Here is a 9,008-nt window from a genome sequence, read left to right as displayed (position 1 = left end):
TAATCTGGAGGCGAAGCAGGGGACCAAACAATGACGGGGAAAGCGACCGCAGCAGCCAGCGCTCCCAAAGCCTCAACTTCCAGCCGACCGGCAAAGAACCACGGAGACGGAGAAAAAGCGGGTCCGAGGGCCGAGAGAGGCGAGCGGGCGGCCCCGGCCCGGAGCCCCGGGCTGCCCGCCGCTCCCTTCCGCCGCTTTCCGCGCCGACTTCCAGCTGCCCGAGTTTCTTGCCATTTTAACTCCCATCCTCCTCCTCCTGGCCCCCCCTCCAAAAAAAGAGGAAGAAAATGCGAATTCAAAGCCTTTCTGCCACTGCCCTTTCTTCACCTCCCGGAGGACCGGGGTGTCCAGGCACCCACGCTACCGACGTGGCAGGTTCTGTGAAAAAAGGAAGGAATTCGGTTATTTTTGCAGTGATACTCGCCTGAATCCGGGACTCGGCTGGCGCTGGAGAATGAGCTTGACATGGGGAAGAAGGGATCTGAGAGAAGATATGAGCTCCATTTTACCTACTTTCATCTGATAATTCATAAAGATTAACAATTTCTGAGGAGAAAATCTCAAGAGAGGGAGAAGAGAAAGAAGCAGTGTGAAGGATTTGCATTTCTCTCTTTTGGGATGTTCACACTGAGTGCTTATCGTCGATAGGGAACCGCGCGGATACCAGTGAATTCTGCATTCTCCCTACACAGTGCATCTCTACAAACACGCCATGCAAATACAGACACACATCTGGGCCGCCATCCTTTGCTAAAATCCTGTATTACTGTAAGGGTGTTCGGTCTGTCATCCTCATCACCGTATCAAAGGGCTCCCATCCATCCCAGGCTCTTAGTTAATTTTTAATTAGGAGAGAGAGCTTTAGGAACGGCAGTGTATAACGCAGCGCCGGTGCCTTTATTGCAGAGGACACGCAGACGGAACTGGGGGCTTTAAATCATACTTCTATTTTTATCCCGGCTGAAAGCAACGCGTGCTCAGCTGAAACGAGCGCTGGGCCACCCCGGCCCTTCTCCCGGCTCTTCAGCACCCGTGCGGTGCCGGCGACACCACACACCTCCATTCACAGATTCCCCCGTCCAGGGGAAATAATCTACCTGGGAGAACAACCCCGAAGAAGGCCAGCTGATGCCTCGGTGACCACCCACCCCTAAGACCCCCATCCCAGGCTTCCCGGATTTAACCACTGCCCGCACCGCCACAGTGAGAACCTGAGCTTTCAAAGCCCCCTCTGCCCCAGGAACGAGATTCTGCACGCTACCAAAACCCCCCAAACCCCCAGTCCCCCAAAAGCAGAACTGGAAGCACCGACAACATACAGATCTATATGGGTAAATTTCAGAAAGTGTCCATTAATATCAATTTACTTCAATGAAAGCTTTGTTTCTTCATGAAGTTGATGATTTATGATAAAATCAATTAAATTACGGCCACTTAGGGCCTGCGGTTTCCTCTCAGATTTCATTCGCCAACAGATCAAGCGCTAGGTTAAAAAAAAATCAAGTTTAGCTAGAGGCGAGTAAAGATAATTCTGAAGCTGAAGAAATGTAATGCAAAGCAATTTTCAGAAAAAGGGACTCTGTATATCAGAGCTCCTGTTCTCTGCCAATATACCAGTTATGCACAGGAAATATTAGACACAGTCAAAACTTTTCCAGTTTTACGATGTATGAGAACATTTTTAGAACAARTAACTTGTCCCAGGGTCTGAAGCATTATCTCACTCTAAATGGAAAGGAACCAAAAGAGAACAGAGAGTCCGTGTACATTATTTTTAGGAATATTTCAGGTTTAATTCAATTTCTCTTTTTTTTCTTTCCCTCACACAAGGTTGATTTTCCTGCCTCAATCTTAAAATACACGCTGGGAGTTCACAAAGTGGATGGGGGCAGAAATTTTGAGTCCAAAACGAATAGCACAAGTCAATAGAAAATATCGCATGCAATATTCGCCTTTCCAGTTCTTTCCTTGCCAATTAAAGTAAACTCAGAAAATGCATTTGAGAGAAATTAACTATTTTTGGAGATACATCAGAAACAAAAACAAACCATGACCCGTTTTTAAATCCTGATATTTTCAGGCTCGGTCTCTCAGTAGAGCCACCGGTTTTATGCCAGATATTAAGAGTCTCTGCCTTACCCTTTCGGTCAAATGCACTGGTCGGCTAAAAGAAAAAGCAAGCAAACTAGTTAGATGTCTGCTAGTCACATCTGGCCATTACAATCAGAACTGGGGAGGGAAAATCCGCTATGGACATACACAGAGCTTGGGAATTTTTTTAAAAGCCGTTGTAATTAGGGTCTGCTCCAAGTAAACAAAAAACTTTGTAGGGTCATAAATCACCATCACATACTTTCTTCAGTTTAACACCCCGCTTTTTCAATAGGGGCTTTTGTAGTTTCTTTTTCAAACAAGAGAGAGGTGCTAAACCTTTAACAAATGTGTCCCAGACAAACTTCGCTGGTAAACACGCACTTGGAGAGGAACGGTTTGTGGCCGGTCTCGGTTATGGACCGTACAAGCTAATTTTTGCTCATCTTCAGCTTTCCCGATCCTGCTTCTGAGGCATCAGTCTTAATTTGTTACCAGTAGAAATCAGCTATAGCTCATGATGACCAGTGGAGAAGCCTGTCAAAGCTTTCGGAGCAATTAATTATATCTCACAGCGTCGGAATTGAGAAGGTAGAAAAGGCAGAGCTGCATCTTCGTTTTATTTATTTWTTTTTTTTTACTTCTTACCTGTGTTACCGTTCAACTCAGGACTTCAAGAAGAAGGAGCGACGCCAGATGAGGATGGTGCGAGTTTGCAACCGGAGCAGGCAAATTAAAGAGAAGAAAAGAAACTACTTTATTGCACCCCGGTGGATCTTGCTGACAGCTTGCTCGGATAGATTTTTTCTTTTCCCCAAAGATGCTTTGATTTTTTGGACTCGCTCGAGTCGAACGGAACTGACTTGATGGGAGAAAAATAGAAACTCTTCCAAAACAGCTTAAAATATTGTAAGGATGCGGCCCCCTTTGCAGAAGATACAAGCGGCAGGGGATGAGACGGGGTGCTGGGAGGGGGAGGTTGCACGCACGTTCTCCTTAAAAAAAATCCCCACTCCTGACTCCTTGGTATCTATCTGGAAAGCTGTTTCTCTTTATAAAGACTTAAAATGTTGCAAGACGGCTATAATACTGAGTGACAAGGGGTGCTGGAGAGAAAGGAACCAAATGGATTCTGGTTTTTAGAGCCAGTAGGAATTGGCCAGCCTTCAATGTCAGGATTCAAAATTGATTCCATATGTCTCGTCCAGGGAAAGGGGGRAAAAAAAGAAGGAATGAAAGAATGAGGGAGAGAGAGAAAGAGAGGAAATAAAAGTTATGCAAAGCCCTTCAGGTTTCTATCTTTCGTTCCCCTGCCATCCTTCCCAGGAGCGCGGGGAGAATACCCCGTCTCTAACTCTTGCCCCTCTGCAGTGAATATTTTTGCCTCTCCCCTTTGGAACAGGGAGAGGTAACAGTAGCAACAGATCCCATCCCGCAGGTTATTTTTAGCCCGACTTGTTGGAGCTGACCTCAGGCCGGGGAGAGGAAATATGTATCTGGATGCTGGTGAAAGGCTGCAGCGTGCCATTGCGGCGGCGGGAGCCGAGCGGGCGGAGGCGGGGGGACAGGCCCTCCCCGGGCGGGGAGAGCGGCGCGGCGCGGCGCGAGGCGGGTGAGGGGCGCGGCGCGGCCCCCGCCCGGCCCGGCTCGCCGTGCTGCGGGCTGGCAGCCCCCGTGGATTTCACCGGGACGTGTTCGGTGAGAATTTGACCCTGAGTTTTTCAGGCTTTTCTCCTGACCTCTAGATACCGCTGCCAATAAAGCGTTGATATATTTCGTATTGAGCCGGASATCAAAAGGAGACGGAATAGTAACGGGTGGCAATTTCTTCTTAACCCCTCCCCTTATGTCTATACTAAAAAAATTAGGAGTCGAATCTCTAACATCACCTCTGATTTATAGCTCCCTTTTCAACCGATTTGGTTAGGCGCAGGCAAGTGTTGAAATGTGGTTATTGCCTTTTATTTCTTCCGCCTCTCTCTCTTCTCCTCTCCCTCCTCCCGATCCAAAAAAAAAAAAAAAAAAGGAAAAGAAAAAGAAAAAGAAAAAACTTCAAAGGAAATCGTCACCATTGCCAACCCTTTGCCTACTTCACTGAAAAGCAACAAGACTCTTCCCTTTTGTCTTGTCTGCGAATAAATCGAGTTCAGTTCCCTTTCCACATATTAAAATGAAGTAGCGTAATTTGCATCGGCTCTGAAGTTGTCAGCGGCTCCCGAGGCCTGCGTCGTGTGGCTGTTTCGGTGCAAATCCCCTTGTGCGGGGGTTACGGCCCCCTTTGCTCTCGTCTCAGCCGCTTTGCTTTAACAGGGAGCTTTGCAGCAAAGCAGCGGCTCGGCGCAGAGCTGTGCCAGAGCCAGTGACCGCAGCACGGCGTTTCCCCTGCTTTCCCCGGGAAGCCGCTTCCCAAAAAACCCTGCTCCGGAATAAGGCGAATAACGGCGCTGCCCGGCAGCAGCGAGCGCCCGCCCCGCGCCCGCGCCCCGCTCCGCGCTACGCTACAGGTCTCCGCATCCGCCTCCTTCCTGCTCCGCGCTGCTCCGCTCGCTGGCCTCCACGCCTTGCAGCTCTCGCCCTCCGCGATGCTTTGATTTTAAATAACTCTCCCCTACCGCCAGCAATAAATTATGAATTAAGGTGATGTTGGCTCATATTTACAACGTTAATAGCTTCCTCTTTGGGAAAAGATAGGGTATGAGAAAGGACGGGAGGGAGAGATTTCTTTGGGGRTGAGTATGCGATAAACACGGATTCGCTGTGTGCTGATAGACCAGGAACTTCTGAAGAGATGACAAGCAAGAAAAAAAACCCATTGCATAGAAATTAATGAAACGGCACTTGCTCGAGCTACTTAAGATAGATTATTATCTCTTCTCATTTTTTGAATATTATTTCTGTCATTTGTAACTATAATGCGCAATATTTCAAGCTCTGCTTTTTTCCCAGCAATATTCKGTTTCAGCGAGTTAGTAAAGAAATACAACTAAAAAAAAAGGCGGTAAGAAACAATTTACTGGATAAATTAGGGGGTGTGGGGAAGTTGTGCGGCTGGGCAGAGTGATGCGGGCGGTGAGCGGCMGCGGCGGGGGATGCGCGGAGGATGCGCGGGGCAGGGGCTTTGCGGCCGCTGCCCAGGCTTCCCCCCCCCCGCCCCCCAAAAAAACCCGGCCGAAACGAAGCCTTTTGCCTTGGTCCGCCGCTAATCGCCTTTTTGGGGAGGATGGGGCTGGAAGAGGTGTGGGGAGCAGGGAGGACCCCTAAGCCTCGGGGAGCCCAGACAGAGCCGGGATGTGGGGCGGCGCTGCGGGCGCGACGGGGCCCTCTCAGCCCCGATCCTGCCCCGAGCGAAGTATCGCGGCACCCAGACTCCTCTGCCTCGGTCCCCTCCCAAAGCCAGCGGCGAGGGACGGCAGAAAGAGGGGCGATCCCTGCGTGAGCCTTTCTGCCAGGTTTAGGACTCCTGCTCGGTCTGCGGTCCTACGGTGGGTCTGGTGTCCTAACCGGGTCGTGAACCCCCTCCCGGGCCAGCGATCCTATCCTGCGTCTTGCTGTCCCACCCCGAGTGTGGGCTCCTAACCCGGGTCTGAGGATCCCCTCTTGGCTCTGGGGCTCTAACTCCGGCTCCTCCRCCAGGGCTGGGGATCCCCTCCCTGCTCTGCGGTGCTGTCCCGAGGCTGGAGCATCTCCTCTCCAGGGCTGGGTCCCCAGCGGGAAGGTTTGGCCGCGCCGAGCCCGACAGCCCCTCGCCACCCAGCTCATCCCGACATCTGACTATTACAGGGCGACGCTCGCACAGCGGTGTCTGGACCCGGGGCTAAACCCAGCTCCGGGTGCTGAGCCAGGCAGAGGGCGACGCCGCCCGCTGCGCGGGGCTGTGGCGCGGCTCCGCACACGGAGCGCGCACCCTGCGCGGGCGCCGCCGCAGCAGCACGCCCGCAAACGGCCCATTTCCCACGCGCAAAATGTCAAGCCTACAGGAAAAAAAAAAGAATATATAAAATAAAATGCACCAAATAAAATGCGATGAAATTAAATGCAATAAAATTTAATGAAATGAAATGCAGCCCAGTAAAATGCTGTAAGTGGTCTGCATCCTTTGGAAGCCGACAATTTAAATTAATACGAGGCTTGACAGAGAATGATGCTGTATTTCTGGCTCAGTCATCGTCCCTGGATCTCCCTTAATATTTAATGAAAGTCACTGAGTTGCTCTAATTTTGCTACATAAAGGTTTACACTAGCAGACAGAGTTAAATATCACCGCTCTGGTGGTGTTAGACTTGGCTGGCGAGCAGAGGGGAGGAAAGGGAAAGGAAGCGAGGGAGAAAAAAGCGGTGAATTCTCATTCGAGAATCCGGTGCGAACATTTAATCTTTGCTCCTGTTGTCAGTTTTATTGACTCCTCGCATGTTGGAGCTTGTAAAATATTTTAAAACGCCATCTCCCACTTCCTCCTTCCCTTTCAACACTCCCGGTTAGGACCAATTTGGTCCAGTTTGGAGATGGGAGGGGAGGGCAGTGCGTGACTCCTGACTTCCCATTCTCCGCGGAGAATGCGCTCCCCGCGCTGAGATTAAAGCAGGTAACGTCTCCCCCCCATTTAGGACACATGTCTTGTCCCCAAAGCCTGATCTTCCCTGCCGTACCTGCATGGGCTGAAAGGAATTTCCCTGTTAAAGCTCATCTATTGTACATAGTAATCACCAATAAAGTAACAGCTGCCGGCCAGGTTCTGCTATTATTTAAGCCTGTTTGCTAYTACTGTTCCTCCTTGGAGTTCCGCTTTTCCCGAGGTAAATAACAGGCCTGGACTCCTAAATATAAAAACATTCCTTAGAGCACCTTCTCCAACTTTCATCCTAAGAACATTATCCTCTATTTCTTCATCCATCMTCATCACAGTCTTAGCAAGATCATGGCGCTAGAAAGCCGTGCGAAGTTATCCTACTGCTATAAAAGAACAACGAAGTACCCGCAGTGGGTTTACTCCCCTTCTCCGCTGCTGTCAGTGGCGGCTGCTTAYAAAGCCTTTAGACAGTCAGCGCTCTGATGAAGCCCCGTAATACTGTCCCAGTTACCTTAGATACCTACTGCTCACTTTTCCCTAAGCAAACTTCCTTTTGCTTGGGACCCAGCCCGTGTCTCTCGCAGACAGGCTACCTTTCAGCCTTCCTGCTACAATTTAGTTTTGCATTCTAAGCCCGATTTGGGGGGTTGATTTACAGTGGGACATCTCCAGAAATTGCCTCGTTTTACTAAAGCGAGCCATCAACCTGTGCCTGTATGCCGGTGAGGAGCCCTTCTGCCGAGACGTGGGATGGGGAATAGGGAACTGGGGGAGAGCGTGGTACAAAATGAGTTGTCGTTGATAAAGGGATGCTGCAACATAGGACTCCAAGCTGTAATTTTTRTATTAAGGTCGTGCTCTTTTACTAGGTTTATATGCCAATGAGGCKTTCCCGGTTTACCAAATTTATACAAATCTCTCCTTAATTGGTAATCACAGATGCTGTAATTTAAGACCCCCAGCTACAGAGCTTTCATATTAGCTGCTGATCTATTACTGTAAATCGTCTGAAATAATCAACTCCAGGGAGTGGGGYAGAGAGAGATCCTCGCTCTAAAATATCATCGCTTGCACATCATTTTCACTCGAGAAATGATTTATCTTGGACACCACTATAAACAACACAACTCTCTCACAAACACACACACAATGGCAGCCGCACTGCTGCTGACATGTTTATTGTAATAAATCAAGAAAGGGGGAAGAAAAAAAAAAAGGTTGCGAGGAGAGAGGGAGAGAGAGGGAGAGGGAGAGAGAGAGAGAGGAATATTCCTAAAAATATCAATGAAATGCCTCGATGGGTATAAACACACATACCACCATGTGAAGAGAAATGGGAGGAAATGAAGACGGCTATTTGTCACATTTTACGACAATAACATTAATAACAAACAATAAATTTACATGGACATATAGACACGCTAGGAATTGGGAAGCCCCTGCTACTTACAATAATCCAGCCCTCGGCGTGGCTTCTTGGTTCCTGAGAATTGTTTTATTGCAGACTCCTCTCTCTCTCCCTCTCTCTCTCTCACTCTCCCTCTCTCCCCCTCTCTCTCTTTCTCTCCCCCTCTTTCTCTCTCTCTCTCCCTTTCTCTCTCTTTTTTTTTCCTCAGCTATAGGCTTGTTTTTTAAAGGACAGTTGAATTTCACGTCAGACACAAGGAGACCATGTCTGCGATTTTCCTGACGAATACATATCTATTCTGCAACCTCTGCATTAATTATTTAATGAATCACGTGACGTGGAAGGGGGAAGGGGGTCTTTCAGTTTCATACTCAAAGGACCACTGTGACCTTCCACCGGAACAGTATTTTTTTAAATAAGTTTCGAACAGAACCAAGCTTTCTAGATCTACCGACACACGCTCTCTCTACACGGCTGTTTCTGCAGCCGCCTGGCAGCCTGGCACAGCCGTGTGAACATGTGATGTGTATGTGCACAGGGCAATCACCTCTAATCTACTTGGCTATTAAAGCACTCTATTTGGGGTTTATTTCCCCATCTCTTCTCTTGCCTGAAGTCGAGACTATTTAAACACTTTTCTAAACCTTTCTTGGATATTGACTTGCTGGAGCTTGGCTTAGTTAAGACACATCATGTTTTTTTTTTCTCCCCTCACACTGAGATTTTCTCACAATCTTGCACTGAATAGCACGCCTGTTTCAGAGTCAAAGCTAACTGAGAATATTTGTACTCTTGGTTGCACGTTTTAAAGCACTCTCCCCTCCCTTTTCCTCACTACAAGGCCTTTTCTCCCTGCTACTGTTTTTGTTTGGCTAGCCTTTATTGCATAAAAAAAAATCAAATTTTGACTCTGAAGAGAGTTGCCAAGTACAAGAATCTAGG

The 9,008-nt window shown here is 48.6% G+C and overlaps 1 protein-coding gene across 4 annotated transcripts in view; it reads right to left on the bottom strand.

Moving 5' to 3' along the window:
- The window catches only part of HOXB3 (homeobox B3), a 24,451-nt gene that overhangs the window by 12,131 nt on the left and 3,312 nt on the right, over window positions 1-9,008 (bottom strand). Inside the window, exon 1 of one of the 4 annotated variants that reach the window (XM_085313015.1) lies at window positions 3,981-4,091. The exons of 2 other annotated variants lie outside the window; for them this stretch is intronic. The gene's annotated coding sequence lies outside the window, so the exon portion shown is untranslated. Of the gene's footprint in view, window positions 1-2,739; window positions 2,976-3,980; window positions 4,092-9,008 lie in introns of those variants that run through there. One more of the 4 variants, XM_085313014.1, reaches the window with a different exon arrangement.

The sequence above is a fragment of the Rhea americana genome, unplaced genomic scaffold (assembly GCF_003343005.1).
Source record: "Rhea americana isolate MKP2758 unplaced genomic scaffold, rheAme1 scaffold_374, whole genome shotgun sequence".
NCBI classification, from domain to species: Eukaryota; Metazoa; Chordata; class Aves; order Rheiformes; family Rheidae; genus Rhea; species Rhea americana.
The sequence above is the reverse complement of the archived record's forward strand: the minus strand, read 5'-3'. Positions and strand labels throughout refer to the sequence as shown.